Here is a 21,780-nt window from a genome sequence, read left to right on the forward strand (position 1 = left end):
GGGCGGACCTTGTCTGCGTACTGGGGGACCCACTGGGCGTAATATGAAAAGAACCCCAGGCAGCGTTTCAGGGCTTTGGAGCAGTGGGGGAGGGGAAATTCCAAGAGGGGACGCATGCGTTCGGGGTCGGGGCCTATTATCCCATTGCGCACTACATATCCCAAGATGGCTAGCCGGTTTGTGCTAAACACGCACTTGTCCTCGTTGTATGTGAGGTTCAAGGCTTTAGCGGTCTGGAGGAATTTTTGGAGGTTGGCGTCGTGGTCCTGCTGATCGTGGCCGCAGATGGTTACGTTGTCGAGATACGGGAACGTGGCCTGCAACCCGTGTTGATCAACCATTCAGTCCATCTCCCGTTGGAAGACCGAGACCCCGTTTGTGACGCCAAATGGGACCCTTAGGAAGTGGTATAATCGCCCGTCTGCCTCGAAGGCTGTGTACTTGCGGTCACTTGGGCGGATGGGGAGCTGGTGGTAGGCGGACTTGAGGTCCACGGTGGAGAAGACCTTATATTGGGCAATCCGATTGACCATGTCGGATATGCGGGGGAGAGGGTACGCATCTAGCTGTGTGTACCTGTTGATGGTCTGGCTATAGTCTATGACCATCCTTTGCTTCTACCCTGTCTTTACTACTACCACCTGTGCTCTCAAGGGACTATTGCTGGCCTGGATTATGCCTTCCTTCAGCAACCGTTGGACTTCGGACCGAATAAATATCCGGTCCTGGGCGCTGTACCGTCTGCTCCTAGTGGCGACGGGTTTGCAATCCGGGGTGAGGTTTGCAAACAAGGATGGGGGTTCAACTTTGAGGGTTGCGAGGCCGCAGATAGTGAGTGGGGGTATTGGGCCGCCGAATTGGAATGTTAGGCTCTGCAGGTTGCACTGGAAGTCTAATCCCAGTAATGCGGGCGCGCAGAGTTGGGGAAGGACGTAGAGCCTGTAGTTTTTAAACTCCCTCCCTTGCACCGTTAGGGTCACTATGCAGAACCCTTTGATCTGTACGGAGTGGGATCCTGCAGCTAGAGAAATCTTTTGCATACTTGGGCGGATGGTCAAGAAGCAGCGTCTTACCGTGTCGGGGTGGATGAAACTTTCGGTGCTCCCGGAGTCGATTAGGCATGGTGTCTCGTGTCCGTTGATCAGCACCATGGTTGTCGTTGTCTGGAGCGTCCGGGGCCGTGCTTGGTCCAGCGTCACCGAGGCCAGATGTGGTCGCAGTGTCTCAGCGTCTTCTTCGAACCCCGTGGAGCCGTCGATGCTGGGGTCTGTCCAAGATGGCGGTGGGGGTGGACAAAATGGCCGCCCCCATGCATCGCACATGGCTGGGGGGGTCCCAAGATGGCGGCGGGGGTGGACAAAATGGCCACCCCCATGCATCGCACATGGCTGGGGGGTCACAAGATGGCAGCGCCCATCCTCCCCTCGTGGTGGCCGGGACCCAAAATGGCGGCGCCTGCGGGTCACACATGGGGCGCTGGGCGGGGGTTGGGGAGCGTTTGGGATGCGCTAGACTCTTTCTTCTCCGGGGACAGCGGCGACCCCCCGGGACCGGCACACAGCCGCGAAATGGTCCTTTTTGCCGTAGCTCTTGCAAATCGCTGCGCGGGCCAGGCAGCGCTGCCGGGGGTGTTTCGCCTGCCCGCAGAAATAGCAGCGGGCCCCCTTGGGATGACCTGGCGTCTGAACCGCGCAAGCCTGTGAGGGGGGGGTTTGTCGCGACGGGGGTCCACGGAGCCCAAGGGGCTGCCGTGCGGTCGGGGCCGTACGCGCGGGCGTTTTGCGCGGCCATATCTAGGGAAGCTGCAAGGGCCCGTGCCTCTGAGAGTCCTAGCGACTCTTTTTCTAACAGTCTTTGGCGGATTTGGGGAGAGTTCATACCTGCCACAAACGCATCGCGAATTAGCATGTCCGTGTGTTCAGCCGTGTTTACCGGCGGGCAGCTGCAGGCCCGTCCCAAAATTAGCAGCGCGGCGTAGAATTCGTCTAGCGATTCTCCGGGACTTTGCCGTCTCGTTGCGAGTTGGTAGCGTGCGTAGACCTGGTTCACTGGGCGAATGTAGACGATCTTTAGTGCTGCGAACGCCGTCTGGAAATCCTCTGCGTCTTCTATGAGAGGGTAAATTTCCGGGCTTACCCTCGAATGCAGGACCTGCAGTTTCTGGTCTTCTGTGATCCGGCCGGGGGCCGTTCGGAGGTAGCCTTCAAAACAAGTCTGCCAGTGTTTAAAAACTGCTGCTGAGTTCACTGCGTGGGGGCTGATCCGCAGGCATTCCGGGGCGATCCTGAGCTCCATAGTCCTTTAAGCACGCTTAATAAATTGTAGCGCACAATGACTTACGAGAGACGAATAGAGATGAAGTCGATGAGGCTTTATTAAGCGTGACTTGTTCCCCGCAGTTCAGCAACAGACTGGAGCTGCGGGGAGAACTCCTGGTTCTTATACTCCATCTTCAGGGCGGAGCTAGAGATCAACAGCCAACCAGGACCCGGGATCTGTCAGCCAATAGCATCACGGCTTCACAGTCCCACATGACCCCTAATGCATACTACCACACCTCTTTTCTGAGAGACTTCATCATTTCGCTCCCAGATCGCTCAAAATGTTTGCCGTATTGTTTGCCAAATTTGGCCGCCATTACCTCAGTTAATTTATCGATTATAATTGGCATGGCTTCACCTGAAGTATTTGCATCTGCCATTTAAAGTCTTCTTGAATTGTGTACCTTACCTTTATTCTTCTGATGGATGGTTGTTTCCACTGTTTTAAATTAAGCATTTTTTTGTACCCGTGGGCATTTTTAATCCTTAAATTCTTGATTGGGATTGGTTTGTTCATTAAATACTCTTGAAAAAAGGGAGAAAAAGTCAAAACATCAACGACTCTTGTGGAGCTACGTTCAGTGGGGCCATCCTCTACATTGCACCAAAAAAAAAACTTTTAAGTCCAGTTATTTATTAGATTCAATTTCCACCATCTGCTGTGGTGGGATTCAAACTCGGGTCCCCAGAGTGTTACCTTGGGTCTCTGGATTACCACAGTGAACATCACAGTGGCAATACCACGATGCCACCTCCTCCCCTTAGAAGTGTCACACTGTGGACTGGCGAGATGGAAATAAGGATGTAACCAAATTGTCAAGTTTTTTGTAAACCTTCCTGATGGCATACAAGTGCAACACATTGAAGAAGTACAGCAAAACCACCAATTAAAATGAGACCACATGTTTGAACATTTAGGAACCTTGACTAGGCACACATTGTTTCTCTGAACCTGCAGTATTAGTACAGCTGAGGTCCCACGAAGTAGAGGGTGAGAGAAATGTGTGGTCGGCAGCTGCTGCAAAAGGGGTTAGCAGGATTGGTTGAACATGTGATGAAACAAGCTCTTTTTGATCTCCTATGAGTTGTCCGTGTGACCCTAGTGTTGAATACCCATCTGCAAGATTCCTGTGGACACTTAAAAGTCATCCAGTTATTGCTATACTTGTCGGAACAGTTTCATTCATGTGAACCATTATTATCTTCACAACAATCAGCAGATCCCCTGATCAGTTTTTCTTCCCACTCGTCGACAAATGATTACATTTATTACTGCCATAATGTGATTCTGGACTCACAAGTTTGAGATGACAAGTTTAGTACTGTAATGGTTAGCCTGCTCCACCTTTCCAGGAAGGTTAATTTTCCAAGGACAGTCCAGGCAAGAAAACATTTCTGGAACACTTTTGTGGACCCAAATTCTGTTGAAGAAGGTCATTAATGCCTGCCTCTTCCGTAAGCACAATTGATTTGATTTTGATTTATTGTCACATGTACCGAAGTACAGTGAAACGTATTTTTCTGTGTCCGAGGGAAAGTACATAGTACGTACATAGTAGAGAAAAAGAATAATCAACAGAGAATATTGACAAATGGTGATTGGTTACAGTGTGGAACAAGGGCCAAAACAAAGCAAATACATGAGCAAGAGGAACGTCGGGCATTGTGAATAGTGTTCTTAGAGGGAACAGATCAGTCCCAGGGGGAGTCGTTGAGGAGTCTTGTAGCTGTGAGGAATAAGCTGTTCCTATGTTTGGATGAGTGGGTCTTCAGACTTCTGTACCTTCTGCCTGATGGAAGGGTCTGGAAGAACAAAGAGCAAACAAAAGTACAGCACAGGAACAGGCCTTTCGGCTCAACAAGCCTGCGCCGACCATGCTGTCCATTTAAACTAAAATCTTCTCCGCTTCTGGGGTCCGAATCCCTCTATTCCCATCCTATTCATGTATTTGTCAAGACGCCCCTTAAACATCACAATCGTCTCTGCTTCCACCACCTCTTTCAGTAGCGAGTTCCAGGCACTGCTTGGTGGGAGGGGTCTCTGATAATGATGTCTGCCTTCCTGAGGCAGTGGGTAGTGTATACAGAATCAATGTGGGGGTGGCAAGCTTGTGTGATGCGTTTGGCTGAGTTCACCACACTCTGTAGTTTCTTGCGATCTTGGACTGAGCAGTTACCATACCAGGCTGTGGTTCAGCCGGATAGGATGCTCTCTACCGCACATCTGTAGAAGTTTGTGAGAGTCGATGCAGACATGCCAAATTTCTTTAGCTTCCGTAGGAAGTAGAGACATTGTTGGGCTTTCTTGACTGTTGCATCAACGTGAGTGGACCAGGACAGACTGTTGGTGATGGTGACCCCCAGGAACTTAAAGCTATCGACCATCTCCACTTCGGAGCCATTGATGCAGACGGGAGTGTGTGCCATGCTACACTTCCTGAAGTCGATGATCAGTTCCTTGGTCTTTCGACATTTAGAGAGAGGTCGTTTTCGGTACACCATGAAACCAAGTGATTTATCTTCCTCCTGTAGTCTAATTCGTCGTTGGTTGAGATACGGCCCACCACAGTCGAATCATCCGCAAACTTATAGATTGAGTTGGAGTTAAATCTTGCCACACAGTCATCTGTGTATAGGGAGTACAGTAGAGGACTGAGCACACATCCTTGTGGGGCCCCGGTGTTGAGGACTATTGTGGAGGAGGTGCTGTTGCCTATACTGAATGGTTGCGGTCTGTTGGTGAGGAAGTCAAGGATCCAGCTGCACAGGGAGGGGTCAAGTCCAAGATTGCAGAGTTTGGTTATTAGTCTTGTCAGGATAATGGTGTTGAAGGCAGAGCTGTAGTCTATGAACAACAGTCTTCCATAGGTGCCCTTGTTGTTGAGGTGTTCGAGTGTTGATTGTAGACCCAGGGAGATAGCATCTGCTGTAGACCGGTTGCGGTGATAGGCAAACTGCAGTGAATCGAGACCGTCTGTTAGGCTGGCAGTGATCCGTCTCGTGACAAGCCGCTCGAAGCATTTCATGATAACAGACGTCAGGGCCACCTTTCGGTAGTCCTCGTCAAAAAGAAAAAGGAGGCATTTGTTAGGGCTAAAAGGCTGGGAACAGACGAAGCCTGTGTGGAATATAAGGAAAGTAGGAAGGAACTTAAGCAAGGAGTCAGGAGGGCTAGAAGGGGTCACAAAAAGTCATTGGCAAATAGGGTTAAGGAAAATCCCAAGGCCTTTTACACGTACATAAAAAGCAAGAGGGTAGCCAGGGAAAGGATAGGCAAGGGAATCTATGTGTGGAGCCAGAGGAAATGGGCGAAGTACTAAATGAATACTTTGCATCAGTATTCACCAAAGAGAAGAAATTGGTAGATGTTGAGTCTGGAGAAGGGTGTGTAGATAGCCTGGGTCACATTGAGACGCAAAAAGACGAGGTGTTGGGTGTCTTGAAAAATATTAAGGGATAACCTACCTCGTGTGCGATGTGGGAGCTTAGGGACACGTCCACTGTCCCTGGCTCCTTCACGTGCAAGAGGTGTGTCCAGTTGCAGCTCCTGTTAGACCGCTTGACGGCTCTGGAGCTGCGGATGAACTCACTTTGGAGCGTCCGCGATGCTGAGGACGTCGTGGATAGCACGTTTAGCGAGTTGGTCACACCGCAGGTGAAAGGTACTGAGGGAGATAGTAAATGGGTGACCAAAAGACAGAGCAAGAGTAGGAAGGCAGTGCAGGTGTCCTCTGCGGTCATCTCCCTGCAAAACAGATATACTGCTTTGGATACTGTTGAGGGAGATGGCTCACCAGGGGAAGGCAGCAGCAGCCAGGTTCATGGCACCGTGGCTGGCTCTGCTGCGCAGCTGGGCAGGAAGAAGAATGGCAGGGCTATAGTGATAGGGGACTCAATTGTAAGGGGAATAGACAGGCGGTTCTGCGGACGCAATCGAGACTCCAAGATGGTATGTTGCCTCCCTGGTGCAAGGGTCAAGGATGTCTCGGAGCGGCTGCAGGACATTCTGGGGGGGGGAGGGTGAACAGCCAGCTGTCGTGGTGCACATAGGCACCAACGATATAGGTAAAAAACGGGACGAGGTCCTACAAGCTGAATTTAGGGAGCTAGGAGTTAAACTAAAAAGTAGGACCTCAAAGGTAGTCATCTCAGGATTGCTACCAGTGCCACGAGCTAGTCAGAGTAGGAATGTCAGGATAGATAGGATGAATACGTGGCTCGAGAGATGGTGCAAGAGGGAGGGATTCAAATTCCTGGGACATTGGAACGGATTCTGGGGGAGGTGGGACCAGTACAAACCGGATGGTCTGCACCTGGGCAGGAACGGAACCGATGTCCTAGGGGGGGTGTTTGCGAGAGCTGTTGGGGAGAGTTTAAACTAATGTGGCAGGGGGATGGGAACCAATGCAGGAAGTTGGAAGGTAGTAAAACAGGGACAGAAATAAAAGGCAGTAAGGGGGAAAGTGTAAGGCAGAGAAGCCATAGTCAAAAATCAAAAAGGGCGACAGTACAAGGTACAGTGACTAAGGGGAGCTCAGTGAATAGGACCAGGAATACTAAAAGAAATAAAACGGTTAAGAGGAAATATAACTTAGGAGAGGTTACTGATCGAGGTGTTAAGATTAAGAACAGAGGTAAAAAAGCCAACATAAGTGTACTTTACCTGAATGCTCGTAGTATTCGGAATAAGGTAAATGAGTTGATGGCGCAAATCATCGTGAATGACTATGATTTAGTGGCCATTACTGAAACATGGTTAAAGGATGGTCACGACTGGGAGTTAAATAGCCGAGGGTATCAAACTTTTCGGAAGGACAGAGTGGATGGTAAGGGAGGTGGTGTAGCTCTGTTATTTAAGGATGACATCCGGGCAACAGTAAGGGATGACATCGGTGCTATGGAGGATAAGGTTGAATCCATTTGGGTGGAAATCAGGAATAGTAAGGCAAAAAAGTCACTGATAGGAGTAATCTATAGGCCACCAAATAGTAACATTATGGTGGGGCAGGCAATAAACAAAGAAATAACAGATGCATGTAGAAATGGTACAGCAGTTATCATGGGGGATTTTAATCTACATGTTGATTGGTTTAACCAGGTCGGTCAAGGCAGCCTTGAGGAGGAGTTTATAGAATGTATCCGCGATAATTTCCTCGAACAGTATGTAATGGAACCTACGAGGGAACAAGCGGTCCTAGATCTGGTCCTGTGTAATGAGACAGGATTGATTCAGGATCTCATAGTTAGGGATCCTCTCGGAAGGAGCGATCACAATATGGTGGAATTTAAAATACAGATGGAGGGTGAGAAGGTAAAATCAAGCACGAGTGTTTTGTCCTTAAACAAAGGAGATTACAATGGGATGAGAGAAGAACTAGCTAAGGTAGACTGGGAGCAAGGACTTTATGGTGAAACAGTTGAGGAACAGTGGAGAACCTTCCAAGTGATTTTTCACAGTGCCCAGCAAAGGTTTATACCAAGAAAAAGGAAGGACTGCAAAAGGAGGGAAAATCGACCGTGGATATCTAAGGAAATAAGGGAGAGTATCAAATTGAAGGAAAAAACATACAAAGTAGCAAAGATCAGTGGGAGACTAGAGGACTGGGAAATCTTTAGGGGGCAACAGAAAGCTACTAAAAAAGCTATAAAGAAGAGTAAGATAGATTATGAGAGTAAACTTGCTCAGAATATAAAAACAGATAGTAAAAGTTTCTACAAATACATAAAACAAAAAAGAGTGGCTAAGGTAAATATTGGTCCTTTAGAGGATGAGAAGGGAGATTTAATAATGGGAGATGAGGAAATGGCTGAGGAACTGAACAGGTTTTTTGGGTCGGTCTTCACAGTGGAAGACACAAATAACATGACAGTGACTGATGGAAATGAGGCTATGACAGGTGAGGACCTTGAGAGGATTGATATCACCAAGGAGGTAGTGATGGGCAAGCTAATGGGGCTAAAGGTAGACAAGTCTCCTGGCCCTGATGGAATGCATCCCAGAGTGCTAAAAGAGATGGCTAGGGAAATTGCAAATGCACTAGTGATAATTTACCAAAATTCACTAGACTCTGGGGTGGTCCCGGCGGATTGGAAATTAGCAAACGTGACACCACTGTTTAAAAAAGGAGGTAGGCAGAAAGTGGGTAATTATAGGCCAGTGAGCTCAACTTCGGTAGTAGGGAAGATGCTGGAATCTATCATCAAGGAAGAAATAGCGAAGCATCTGGATGGAAATTGTCCCATTGGACAGACGCAGCATGGGTTCATAAAGGGCAGGTCGTGCCTAACTAATTTAGTGGAATTTTTTGAGAACATTAACAGTGCGGTAGATAATGGGGAGCCAATGGATGTGGTATATCTGGATTTCCAGAAAGCCTTTGACAAGGTGCCACACAAAAGGTTGTTGCATAAGATAATGATGCATGGTGTTAAGGGGAAAGTAGTAGCATGGACAGAGGATTGGTTAATTAATAGAAAGCAAAGAGTGGGGATTAATGGATGGTTCTCTGGTTGGCAATCAGTAGCTAGTGGTGTCCCTCAGGGATCAGTGTTGGGCCCACAATTGTTCACAATTTACATAGATGATTTGGAGTTGGGGACCAAGGGCAATGTGTCCAAGTTTGCAGACGACACTAAGATAAGTGGTAAAGCAAAAAGTGCAAAGGATACTGGAAGTCTGCAGAGGGATTTGGATAGGCTAAGTGAATGGGCTAGGGTCTGGCAGATGGAATACAATGTTGACAAATGTGAGGTTATCCATTTTGGTAGGAATGTCAGCAAAAGGGATTATTATTTAAATGATAAAATATTAAAACATGCTGCTGTGCAGAGAGACCTGGGTGTGCTAGTGCATGAGTCGCAGAAAGTTGGTTTTCAGGTGCAACAGGTGATTAAGAAGGCAAATGGAATTTTGTCCGTCATTGCGAGAGGGATGGAGTTTAAGACTAGGGAGGTTATGCTGCAATTGTATCAGGTGTTAGTGAGGCCACACCTGGAGTATTGTGTTCAGTTTTGGTCTCCTTACTTGAGAAAGGACGTACTGGCACTGGCGGGTGTGCAGAGGAGTTCACTAGGTTAGTCCCAGAGCTGAAGGGGTTGGATTACGAGGAGAGGTTGAGTAGACTGGGACTGTACTCGTTGGAATTTAGAAGGATGAGGGGGGATATTATAGAAACATATAAGATTATGAAGGGAATAGATAGGATAGATGCGGGCAGGTTGTTTCCACTGGCGGGTGAAAGCAGAACTAGGGGGCATAGCCTCAAAATAAGGGGAAGTAGATTTAGGACTGAGTTTAGGAGGAACTTCTTCACCCAAAGGGTTATGAATCTATGGAAATCCTTGCCCAGTGAAGCAGTAGAGGCTCCTTCATTAAATGGGTTTAAGATAAAGATAGATAGTTTTTTGAAGAATAAAGGGATTAAGGGTTATGGTGTTCGGGCCGGAAAGTGGAGCTGAGTCCACAAAAGATCAGCCATGATCTCATTGAATGGTGGAGCAGGCTCGAGGGGCCAGATGGCCTACTCCTGCTCCTAGTTCTTATGTCCTTATAAGTCCCCAGGGCCTGATGGGATCTACCCCAGAATACTAAAGGAGGCTTGACAGAAATCTTTGGATCCTCACTGTCTTCAGGTGATGTCCCGGAAGACTGGAGAATAGCCAATGTTGTTCCTCTGTTTAAGAAGGGTAGCAAGGATAATCAAGGGAACTATAGGCCGGTGAGCCTTACGTCAGTGGTAGGGAAATTACTGGAGAGAATTCTTCGAGACAGGATCTACTCCCATTTGGAAGCAAATGGACGTAATAGTGAGAGGCAGCATGGTTTTGTGAAGGGGATGTCGTGTCTCACTAACTTGAGAGAGTTTTTCGAAGAGGTCACAAAGATGATTGATGCAGGTAGGGCAGTGGATGTTGTCTGTATGGACTTCAGTAAGGTCTTTGACAAGGTCCCTCATGGTAGACTAGTACAAAAAGTTAAGTCACACGGGATCAGGGGTGAGCTGGCAAGGTGGATACAGAACTGGCTAGGTCATAGAAGGCAAAGAGTAGCAATGGAAGGATGCTTTTCTAATTGGAGGGCTGTGACTAGTGGTGTTCCACAGGGATCAGTGCTGGGACCTTTGCTGTTTGTAGTATATATAAATGATTTGGAGGAAAATGTAACTGGTCTGATTAGTAAGTTTGCGGACGACACAAAGGTTGGTGGAATTGCGGATAGCAATGAGGACTCTCAGAGGATACAACAGGATTTAGATTGTTTGAAGACTTGGGCGGAGAGATGGCTTTTGGAGTTTAATCTGGACAAATGTGAGGTAATGCATTTTGGATGCTCTAATGCAGGTAAGGAATATACAGTGAATGGTAGAACCCTCAAGAGTATTGAAAGTCAGAGATATCTAGGTGTACAGGTCCACAGGTCACTGAAAGGGGCAACACAGGTGGAGAAGGTAGTCAAGAAGGCATCCGGCATGCTTGCCTTTATTGGCCGGGGCATTGAGTACAAAAATTGGCAAGTCATGTTGCAGCTGTATAGAACCTTAGTTAGGCAACACTTAGAGTATAGTGTTCAATTCTGGTCGCCACACTACCAGAAGGATGTGGAGGCTTTAGAGAGGGTGCAGAAGAAATTTACCAGAATGTTGCCTGGTATGGAGGGCATTAGCTATGACGAGCGGTTGAATAAATTTGGTTTGTTCTCACTGGAACGACGGAGGTTGAGGGGCGACCTGATGGAGGTCTACAAAATTATGAGGGGCATAGACAGAGTGGATAGTCAGAGGCTTTTCCCTAGGGTAGAGGGGTCAATTACTAGGGGGCATAGGTTTAAGGTGCGAGGGGCAAGGTTTAGAGGAGATGTACGAGGCAAGTTTTTTTACACAGAGGGTAGTGGGTGCCTGGAACTCGCTGCCGGAGGAGGTGGTGGAAGCAGGGACGATAGTGAAATTTTAGGGGCATCTTGACAAATACATGAATGGGATGGGAATAGAGAGATACGGACCCAGGAAGTGTAGAAGATTGTAGTTTAGTCAGGCAGCATGGTCGGCATGGGCTTGGAGGGCCGAAGGGCCTGTTGCTGTGCTGTACTTTTCTTTGTTCTTTGTTCTTTGGTAGTCGCTGAGGCAGACTACTTTGTTCTTCTTTGGTACTGGTATTATGGTGGTCTTCTTGAAGGAGGTGGGGACCTCAGAGCGGAGGTGTGAGGTGTTGAAGATATCTGCGAACACACTCGCCTGCTAGTCTGAGCAGGCTCTGAGTGCTCGCCCAGGGACTCCGTCGGGGCCCGCCTTTTTTCTGCGGATTCACTTTCAAGATGACAGCTCTTACCTCTGAGGCTTTAATAGTGGGTATGGGTGTGTCAAGGGCTGTTGGGGTGGGTGGCACTGATGCATTGGCTGACTGTTCAAAGAGGGCATAGAACTTGTTCAGATCATCGGGTAGGGATGCTCTAGCCCCGGATATTCCGCCTGGCCTTGCTTTATAGCTTGTGATCTTGTGTAGGCCCTGCCATAGTCATTGTGGGTTAGTATGGTTGGCCTGGGACTCCAGTTTCATGTGGTATCGTCTTTTTGCATCCCGTGGCTAACCAGCTGGTGTAGGAGGGAGGGTTTCAGTTATCTGGACCACTGGGAGCACTTCCGGGGCAGGTGTGACCTGTATAAAGAAGGACAGGTTGCATCTAAACCAGAGAGGCATAAATATCCTGGTCGTGAGGTTTGCTAGTGTCACACGGGAGGGTTTAAACTATTCTGGCAGGGGCAGGGTATCGGAACAATAGGTCAGAAGGTGAAAAAACTGAGGGAGAACTAGGGAATAGGGGCAGTATGGCTCTGAGGAAGAGCAGTCAGGGTGATGTTGCTGAAAATAGTGGGACTGGTGGCCTGAAGTGCATATGTTTTAATGCAAGAATTATAACAGGCCAGGCAGATGAACCTAGAGCCTGGATTAGTACATAAGAACATAAGATCTAGGAGCAAGAGTAGGCCATCTGGCCCCTCGAGCCTACTCCGCCATTCAATGAGATCCTGGCTGATCTTTTGTGGACTCAGCACTTTCCGGCCCGAATACCATAACCCTTAATCCCTTTATTCTTCAAAAAACTATCTATCTTTATGTTAAAAACATTTAATGAAGGAGCCTCAACTGCTTCACTGGGCAAGGAATTCCATAGATTCACAATCTTTTGGGTGAAGAAGTTCCTCCTCAGCTCAGTCCTAAATCTACTTCCCCTTATCTTGAGGCTATACCCCCTAGTTCTGTTTTCACACGCCAGTGGAAACAACCTGCCCGCATCTAGAACATAGAACATAGGTCAGTACAGCACTCCCAATCTAAGATCAACCTAACCTACACCCCTTCAATTTACTGCTGTCCATGTGCCCCATGTGCCTGTCGAAGAGTCGCTTAAATGTCCCTAATGACTCTGACTCCACCACCTCTGCCAGCAGTGCATTCCACACACCCACCACTCTCTGTGTAAAGAACCTACCTTTGACATCTCCCCTATACCTTCCTCCAATCACCTTAAAATTATATCCTCTCGTGACAGCCATTTCCACCCTGGGGAAAGGTCTCTGGCTAGCCACTCTATCCATGCCTCTCATCACCTTGTACACCTCTATCAAGTCACCTCCCTGCCTTCTTCGTTCCAGTGAGAAAAGCCCAGCTCCCTCAACCTTTCTTCCGAAGGCATGCCCTCCAGTCCAGGCAGCATCCTGGTAAATCTCCTCTGTATCCTCTCCAAAGCATCCACATCCTTCCTATCATGAGGCGACCAGAACTGGACACGATATTCCAAGTGTGGACTAACTAGAGTTTTATAAAGCTGCAACAAAACCTCACGGCTCTTGAACTCAATCCCCCTGTTGATGAAAGCCAACACACCATACACCTTCTCAACAACCCTATCAACCTGGGTGCCAACTTTGAGGGATCTATGTACGTGGACACCAAGATCCCTCTGTTCCTCCACACTTCCAAGAATCCTGCTTTTAACCCTGTATTCAGCATTCAAATTCAACCTTCCAAAATGAATCACTTCACATTTATCAAGGTTGAACTCCATCTGCCACTGGTGGCCTGAACATATCCTATCTATTCCCTTCATAACTTTATATGTTTCTATAAGATCCCCCCGCATCCTTCTAAATTCCAACGAGTACAGTCCCAGTCTACTCAACCTCTCCTCGTAATCCAACCCCCTCAGCTCTGGGATTAACCTAGTGAATCCCCTCTGCACACCCTTCAGTGCCAGTACGTCCTTTCTCAGGTAAGGAGAACAAAACTGAACACAATACTCCAGGTGTGGCCTCACTAACACCTTATACAATTGCAGCATAATCTCCCTAGTCTTAAACTCCATCCCTCTAGCAATGAAGGACAAAACTCCATTTGCCTTCTTAATCACCTGTTGCACCTGCAAACCAACTTTTTGCGACTCATACACTAGCACACCCAGGTCTCTCTGCACAGCAGCATGTTTTAATATTTTATCATTTAAATAATAATCCCTTTTGCTATTATTCCTACCAAAATGGATAACGTCACATTTGTCAACATTGTATTCCATCTGCCAGATGGAATCTGCCCATTCACTTAACCTATCCAAATCACTCTACAGACATCTGGTATCCTCTGCACTTTTTGCTTTACTACTCATCTTTGTGTTGTCTGCAAACTTGGACACATTGCACTTGGTCCCCAACTCCAAATCATCTCTGTAAATTATGAACAATTGTGGGCCCAACATTGATTCCTGAGAGACACCACTAGCTACTGATTGCCAACCAGAGAAACACCCATTAATCCCCACTCTTTGCTTTCTATTAATTAACCAATCCTCTGTCCATGCTACTACTTTATCCTTAATGCCATGCATCTTTATCTAATGCAGCAACCTTTTGTGTGGCACCTTGTCAAAAGCTTTCTGGAAATCCAGATATACCACATCCATTGGCTCCCCGTTATCTACCGCACTGGTAATGTCCTCAAACAATTCCACTAAATTAGTTAGGCATGATCTGTCCTTTATGAACCATGCTGCACCTGCCCAATGGGACAATTTCCATCCAGATGCTTTGCTATTTCTTTCTTGATGATAGATTCCAGCATCTTCACTACTACCGAAGTTAAGCTAACTGGCCTATAATTATCCGCTTTCTGCCTAGCTCCTTTTTTAAACAGTGGTGTCACGTTTGCTAATTTCCAATCCGTTGGGACCACCCCAGAGTCTAGTGAATTTTGGCAAATTATCACTAGTGCATTTGCAAATTCCCTAGCCATCTCTTTTAGCACTCTGGGATGAATTCCATCAAGGCCAGGAGACTTGTCTACCTTTAGCCCCATTAGCTTGCCCATCACTAGCTCCTTAGTAATAACAATCATCTCAAGGTCCTCACCTGTCATAGCCTCATTTCCATCAGTCACTGGCATGTTATTTGTGTCTTCCACTGTGAAGACCGACCCAAAAAACCTGTTCAGTTCCTCAGCCATTTCCTCATAGAACATAGAACATAGAACAGTACAGCACAGAACAGGCCCTTCGGCCCTCCATGTTGTGCCGAACATTGTCCGTAACCAAGATCAAGCTATCCCAATCCCTGTCATTCTGGTGTGCTCCATGTGCCTAATCAATAACCGCTTGAAAGTTCCTAAAGTGTCCGACTCCACTATCGCAGCAGGCAGTCCATTCCACACCTTAACCACTCTCTGAGTAAAGAACCTACCTCGGACATCCCTCCTATATCTCCCACCCAGAACCTTATAGTTATGCCCTGTGGCGCACAAAGACTCCGTGAGACAAATAGAGTGAAGTCGATGAGGCTTTATTAAGCGTGTCTGTTCCCCAGCAGCCCGATAGTAAACTGGCATGCGGGGGAAGGCACCGGCTTCTTATACTTCGCCTTCAGGGCGGAGTATGAGGTCAACGGCCAACCAGGACCCGGGATCTGTCAGCCAATGACATTAGGGCTTCCAGTCCCACATGACCCCCAATACATACTACCACATGCCCCATTGTAACATCTACATCCACCCGGGAAAATAGTCTCTGAACGTCCACTCTATCTATCCCCCTCATTATCTTATAAACCTCTATTCAGTCGCCTCTTATCCTCCTCCGCTCCAAAGGGAAAAGCCCTAGCTCCCTCAACCTTTCCTCATAAGACCTATTCCGCAAACCAGGCAGCATCCTGGTAAATCTCCTTTGCATCCTTTCCAATTCTTCCACATCCTTCCTATAATGAAGTGACCAGAACTGCACACAATATTCCCAATGTGGTCTCCCAGGGTCATGTATAGTTGCAGCATAACCTTGCGGCTCTTAAATTCAAGCCCCCTGTTAATAAACGCTAACACACTATAAGCCTTCTTCATGGCTCTATCCACTTGAGTGGCAACCTTCAGAGATCTGTGGACATGAACCCCAAGATCTCTCTGTTCCTCCACATTCCTCAGAATCCTGCCGTTGACCCTGTAATCAGCATTCAAATTTTTTCTAACAAAATGAATCACCTTGCACTTATCAGGGTTAAACTCCGTCTGCCATTTTGCGGCCCAGCTCTCCATCCTATCAATGTCTCTTTGCAGCCTACAACCGCCCTCCACCTCATCCACTACTCCACCAATCCCATTATTAAATCTCCCTTCTCATCCTCTAAAGGACCAATATTTACCTTAGCCACCCTTTTTTGTTTTATATATTTGTAGAAACTTTTACTATCTGTTTTTATATTCTGAGCAAGTTTACTCTCATAATCTATCTTACTCTTCTTCATAGCTTGTTTAGTAGCTTTCTGTTGCCCCCTGAAAATTTCCCAGTCCTCGAGTCTCCCACTAATGTTTGCCACTTTGTATGCTTTTTCCTTCAATTTGATACTCTCCCTTATTTCCTTAGATATCCACGGTCGATTTTCCCTCTTTCTACCGTCCTTCCTTTTTGTTGGTATAAACCTTTGCTGAGCACTGTGAAAAATCACTTGGAAGGTTCTCCACTGTTCCTCAACTGTTTCACCATAAAGTCTTTGCTCCCAGTCTACCTGAGCTAGCTCTTCTCTCATCCCATTGTAATCTCCTTTGTTTAAGCACAAAACACGAGTGTTTGATTTTACCTTCTCACCCTCCATCAGTATTTTAAATTCCACCATATTGTGATCGCTCCTTCTGAGAGGATCCCTAACTATGATATCATCAATCAATCCTGTCTCATTACATTGGACCAGATCTAGGACCACTTGTTCCCTCGTAGGTTCCATGACATACTGTTCTAGGAAACTGTCACGGATATATTCTATAAACTCCTCCTCAAGGCTGCCTTGACCGACCTGGTTAAACCAATCGACATGTAGATTAAAATCCCCCATGATAACTGCTGTACCATTTCTACATGCATCCATTATTTCTTTGTTTATTGCCTGCCCCACCATAATGTTACTATTTGGTGGCCTATAGACTACTCCTATCAGTGACTTTTTCGCCTTACTATTCCTGATTTCCACCCAAATGGATTCAACCTTATCCTCCATAGCACCGATGTCATCTCTTACTATTGCCCGGATGTCATCCTTAAATAACAGAGCTACACCACCTCCCTTACCATCCACTCTGTCCTTCCGTATTGTTTGATACCCTTGGATATTTAACTCCCAGTCGCGACCATCCTTTAACCATGTTTCAGTAATGGCCACTAAATCATAGTCATTCACGATGATTTGCGCTATCAACTCATACTACGAAGACTACGAGCATTCAGGTAAAGTACACTTATGTTGGCTTTTATACCTCTGTTTTGAATCTGAACACTTGATCAGTAACCTCTCCGAAGTTATTTTTCCTCTTAACTTTTCTCCTAATTTTCCTTGTCGTTGAACCCATATCTTCATGTAACAACCTGCCGCGTCGCTTTCCATTTATGTTTTTACTTCCCGTTTTGTTCATTTAGTATTACTGGGCCTATTCACTGAGCTCCCCTCAATCACTGTACCTTGTACTGTCGCCCTTTTTGATTTTTGACTGTGGCTTCTCTGCCTTACACTTTCCCCCTTACTGCCTTTTGTTTCTGTCCCTGTTTTACTACCTTCCGACTTCCTGCATCGGTTCCCATCCCCCTGCCACATTAGTTTAAACACTCCCCAACCGCTCTAGCAAATAGCCCCCCTAGGACATCAGTTCCTGTCCTGCCCAGGTGTAACCCGTCCAGTTTGTACAGGTCCCACCTCCCCAGAACCAGTCCCAATGCCCCAGGAATCTGAAACCCACCCCCTGACACCATCCCTTCAGCCACGTATTCATTCTATATATCCTGTCATTTCTACTGACTACCACGTGGCACTTGGAACTATGATGTTGTTGCCATTACAGAGACCTGGTTGAGGGAAGGATAGGATTGGCAGCTAAACGTTCCAGGATTTAGATGTGTCAGGCAGGATAGAGGGGGATGTAAAAGGGGTGGAGGAGTTGCGCTCCTGGTTAGGGTAAATATCACAGCTGTACTGCGGGAGGACACATCAGAGGGCAGCGAGGCTATATGGGTAGAGATCAGGGTTAAGAAGTGTGCAGTCACAATGTTGGGTGTTTACTACAGGTCTCCCAATAGCCAGCGGGAGACAGAGGAGCAGATAGGTAGACAGATTTTGGAAAGGAGTAAAAGCAACAGGGTTGTTGTGATGGGATACATTAACTTCCCCAATATTGACCGGGCCTCACTTAATACTAGGTTCTTGGACGGGGCAGAGTTTGTCAGGCACATCCATCTTCAAGCAATATGTAGATAGTCCAACTTGGGAAGGGGCTGTACTGGACCTGGTATTGGGGAATGAGCCCGGACAGGTGGTAGAAGTTTCAGTAGGTGACCATTTCGGGAACAGTGACCACAATTCAGTAAGTTTTAAAGTGCTGGTGGACAAGGATAAGAGTGGTTCTAGGATGAATGTGCTAAATTGGGGGAAGGCTAATTATAACAATATTAGGCGGGAAATCAAGAACCTAGATTGGGGGCGGATGTTTGAGGGTAAATCAACATCTGACACGTGGGAGACTTTCAAATGTCAGTTGAAAGGAATTCAGGACCGGCATGTTTCTGAGACGAAAAAGGATAAATATGGCAAATTTCAGGAACCTTGGATAACGAGAGATATTGTCGATCTTGTCAAAAAGGAAAAGGAGGCATCTGTCAGGGCTAGAAGACTGTGAACAGACAAAGCCAATGTGCAATATAAGGAAAATAGGAAGGAACTTAAGCAAGGAGTCAGGAGGGCTAAAAGGGGTCACGAAAAGTCATTGGCAAATAGGGTTAAGGAAAATCCCAAGGCTTTTTACATGTACATAAAAAGCAAGCGGGCAGCCAGGAAAAGAGTTGGCCCACTGAAAGAAAAGGGAAGGGAATCCATGTTTGGAGCCAGAGGAAATGGGTGAGGTACTAAATGAATACTTTGCATCAGAATTCGCCAAAGAGATGGAATTTGTGGATGTAGAGTCTGGAGAAGGGTGTGTAGATAGCCTGGGTCACATTGCGATCCAAAAAGACGAGGTGTTGGGCGTCTTGAAAAATATTAAGGAAGATAAGTCTCCAGGGCCTGATGGGATCTTTCCCAGAATACTGAAGGAGGCAAGAGAGGAAATTGCTGAGGCCTTGACAGAAATCTTTGGATTCTCACTGTCATCAGGTGATGTCCCGGAGGACTGGAGAATAGCCAATGTTGTTCCTCTGTTTAAGAAGGGTATCAAGGTGTCATGTGAGAGTACCTTTAATAAATGTGTGTTTATAAATGGGTGTGTATATAAATATCTGTAGTGAGAGTACCTTTAAGAAATGGGTGTTTACTACTGCAGTGATGTCAGAGAGTGGGTGGAGCTAGGCTGTTTGTCAGCTTATTACTTTTGTTTAGGCTGTTTACTGCAGGGTGTGTTTTAGTTTCGTTTTCAGTTTTGGAGCTGAAGCCAGGCAGAGCAGGTGTACTGTTGATCTCTCTGCCATGAAAAGACTATTTCTTGATCATTTGGTGAATTCAGAATTATAAATGTTCTCAGTAGTGAATGTAAACTTAATGTTTTTCTGGTAAAAGGTGTTTTAAGTCTTATGGATGTTAAAAGTTAAAGATTTACTTCGTGTTGTGTTCTTTGGGGGTTGTATTTTAATTAATGGTTGCTAAGATGTTCACTGTATGTTTTGAAAAGTTTAACTTGAGTTCATAGAATAAACATTGTTTTGCTTTAAAAAAATACTTTTCCATTTCAGCTCTACCATACCTGTAGAGTGGGCTGTGTGCTCCCCATACCACAATCTATTAAAAGTTGTGGGTCAGGTGAACTCCATGATACACTTTGGGTTTCTCTAAATCCTGGCCCATAACAAATTGGCGGCACGCCCGGGCTAAAAGTCTATCTATTGGATTGGCTTAGTGAACTCAAAGACAGTGAGGGGTGTGCATATTGTGGTTGCTTTTCAGATGTGGTATTTTAGTTTAAGTGGGGAGTGTGTTGTGGACAATGGCTCTTTCAGAGGCTCAGAAGTTTTTGCAGGTGGAGACGGTCACGCACAGTACCTTATGGACAGAGACTAAAAGCAGACTGTTAGATTTGACAAAAACTGGGCAGCACGGTAGCCTAGTGGTTAGCACAGCTGCCTCACGGCAGGTTCCAGGTTCGATCCCGGCTCTGGGTCACAGTCCGTGTGGAGTTTGCACATTCTCCCCGTGTCTGCATGGGTTTCACCCCCACAACCTAAAAATGTGCAGAGTAGGTGGATTGGCCACACTAAATTGCCCCTTAATTGGAAAAAATAATTGGGTAATCTAAATTTATTTTTAAAAAAAAGATTTGACAAAAACATTGTAGTTACCATTACCTGACAACATGCGAAAAGGTGAGGTGATTATGGCGGTTGCTAAGCATTTAAAGTTGTCTGAGATACATTTTGATTCATTGGAAATGGCAAAAATTCAGTTACAACTTAAACAAATGGAATATGAGAAAGAATTAAAGCAGCTTGAATATGAAAGAGATAGAGAGGAAAGAGAGAGAGATAGAGAGGAAAAAGAAAAGGAGAGAGCAGAAAAGAGAAAAAAAAGAATAGACCTAGCAGAACAAAAAGACAGAGAAAGGGAGATACAGATCAGGGAAAAAGATAAAGAGAGAGAGTTTGAACTTCAGAAAATGGCCATGAAACATGACAGTCAGTTAAAACTGGCAGACGTAAAGGGAAATGTACAGTTGGATGATAGTGATGAGGAGAGTGAGAAATAGCGTCAAAGTCAAAGGCTTGGTGGGAATCTATTTAAATATGTCCAAACATTGCCAAGTTTTGATGCAAAGGAGGTAGAAGCCATTTTTATTTCATTTGAGAAGGTAGCTACACAAATGAAATGGCCACAGGACATGTGGGTATTACTGATTCAAACAAAGCTGGTAGGTAGGGCTAGTGAAGTATTTGCATCACTACCGGAGAGAGGTATCTGGGAAGAATGAGGAGGTAAAAAAATCCATCTTAGATGCATATGAACTAGTGCCTGAAGCGTACAGACAAAGGTTTAGAAATTTAAGGAAAGAATTTGGTCAAACATACATGGAGTTTGAAAGGCTCAAACAGAGAAATTTTGATAGGTGGACAAGGGCTTTGAAAATAGACCAAACATATGCAGCTCTCAGAGAAATTATACTCTTGGAGGAGTTTAAAAATTCAATTCCTGACGTACTGAGAACTCATGTGGAGGAACAGAGAGTTAAAACTGCGAGATTAGCTGCAGAAATGGCAGATGATTATGAATTAGTTCATAAATCAAAGCTTGGTTTCCGACATCAGTTTCAGCCTGTGAGGGATAGAAACTGGGGAAAAGAGAAAGACTCAAGTGGTAAAGGTAAAGGTGATCTGATGGGAGATAATAAGGAGTGTACCTCTGATTAAAAAAGAAATCCAGGAGGGTGGAAGAGACATGAAAAGTTTCAAATGTTTTCACTGAAATAAACTAGGCCATGTAAAGTCACAGTGTTGGTGGTTGAAGAAAAGCACTAGGAAGGCTGATGTGGTGAAACAGGATAAGACAGTACAGTGGGGTTTGTTAAAGTGGTAAAGGAAAGCCCAAGTGAAGCGAATGAGGTGCAAAAGAATGTACAGCCTGATCAAGAGGTGATTGATAAGAAGATGCCAGAACTCTTTAAAGAATTTACTTGTGTGGGTAAAGTTTACTCATGTGCATCAGGAGGAGCAGGTAAAGAAATCACAATTTTAAGAGACGCGGGAGCTAGTCAATCTTTAATGGTAAGAGATGAGGAGTTATGTAATTTGGTAAAAAATATTGCCAGAAAAGGTGATAATATGTGGAATTCAGGGTGAGAGGGATAGTGTTCAGTTATATAAGGTTGGAAAGTCCAGTGAAGAGTGGTGAAGTGATAGTAGGAGTAATAGAGAAACTATCTTGTCCAGGAATACAGTTTACCTTAGGCAATGATACAGCTGGATCGCAGGTGG

The 21,780-nt window shown here is 46.0% G+C and overlaps 1 protein-coding gene across 1 annotated transcript in view; it reads right to left on the bottom strand.

Moving 5' to 3' along the window:
- The window catches only part of LOC140411508 (dynein axonemal heavy chain 8-like), a 2,059,122-nt gene that overhangs the window by 1,428,176 nt on the left and 609,166 nt on the right, over positions 1-21,780 (bottom strand). The window lies entirely within an intron of this gene.

The sequence above is a fragment of the Scyliorhinus torazame genome, chromosome 4 (assembly GCF_047496885.1).
Source record: "Scyliorhinus torazame isolate Kashiwa2021f chromosome 4, sScyTor2.1, whole genome shotgun sequence".
Lineage (NCBI taxonomy): Eukaryota > Metazoa > Chordata > Chondrichthyes > Carcharhiniformes > Scyliorhinidae > Scyliorhinus > Scyliorhinus torazame.